The sequence below is a fragment of the Mus caroli genome, chromosome 9, assembly GCF_900094665.2.
Source record: "Mus caroli chromosome 9, CAROLI_EIJ_v1.1, whole genome shotgun sequence".
Lineage (NCBI taxonomy): Eukaryota > Metazoa > Chordata > Mammalia > Rodentia > Muridae > Mus > Mus caroli.
In genome coordinates this window covers 34,017,937-34,019,441 of record NC_034578.1, presented here as the reverse complement: position 1 = coordinate 34,019,441, position 1,505 = coordinate 34,017,937, and positions in this window count along the sequence as shown.

The window sequence follows — 1,505 nt, the reverse complement described above, 5'->3', positions numbered from 1 at the left end:
TGGTGGTGGTGGTGGTGGTGGTGGTGTGTGTGTTCTGTGTGTGTGTGTGTGTGTGTGTGTGTGTGTGTGTGTGTGTGTTTGTGTGTGTGTGTGTGTGTGTGTGTGTGTGTGTGTGTGCCCAAGCTGGTATTAAACTCTATAAACCTGAGGATAAACTTGAACTCCTGGTTGTCCTGCCCCTATATACTAAGTACTGGGATTACAAACCTGCTCATGTCACCGAGTTTATGTGGTAGTACCAATCAAACTCAGTCTCATGCATAATAGGTAAGCATTCTACCAATTAAGCTACATCCCTAGTCACAAGTTACTAATCTTAAAATAAGAAGATCATGAATGGCATTTTAAAGAAAGTATTACATACATCCATACAATATATCTTGATTATATCCACCTTCCAATTATCCTCATAATTCCTCCAAAATCCATCCCTACTCTCTCCGAACTTCATGTCTTTTTTTGTAAACCATCATATTTGGGTTGCCCATATACTCATCATTTTAGGGCCTTCCACTGCAGCATGATTGACCTACCAGAGGCAATATTCTTAAAGAAAACCGACTCTCCTTCCCACAGATAAGCTGTCAATAGATCCTTAGCTCATAGTGGGTACTAGTGAAGCCTTCCACTTTCCCTGCTGCAATATTAACTTAAAATCTGTGATCTGATGACCACAGCAGTCCTGTCTTGTCTGGAAGACAGTTTTCTACTTTGACTATCCTGGACCTCCAGTCCTTACCATCTCTCTTCTGTTTCTACTATAATGAACCTTAGCCTCTGAGCAGAGAGAGTGTCACAGTGTATCCCGTTGGTGGCTAGGCATTTCATTGACATTATTCTCCGTACTTTGACCAGTTGTGAGTTGCTGCATAACAGCCATCCAGCACACAAAGATACTTCCTGGAGAGCTGCACTAATCTATGGATAGTTATTTGAATTTAAAAGGCAGTTTCATACTCCATCCATTCAGCAAAATAATAGTTGCAAGTTCACCCTAGAGCCTCAGAGTTCCCAAACCATGGATATTCAACTAGATTTACAGTAGCAGAAAATAGTTTGAAAATTTATATTTGTACTTTCATTACTGTAATCTATATCTATACATGAAACAGATATTTAGACTAAAATGATGTGTAGTATCACCTAAACGGGGAAAGGTGATCCATGAGATTTTGTCAGCAGTACAAATATCAAAGCAAAACAGTGTTAAAGATGACATAATGAAATGACAGGAAGGCTTCTCTATGATTTGAAGGACAGAAAGGAAAGGGACACAAATCGGAGTCTGAATAAAATATCGATCATAGACAAGCATGAACACGTAGCAAGCATGAATAAATAGTAGGAAGGGCAAAGAACTGGACTTAAGGATAGATCATAAAATGCTGACCTAAATAAACCTGAAAATGGAAATAAAAAGTAAAAAATCAGTCTTGGAGAAACAGAACTTGAAGGAGAAGAGGTCAAAATACAAACTGGAGAATCAGCAGAACAGAGATAGTTGA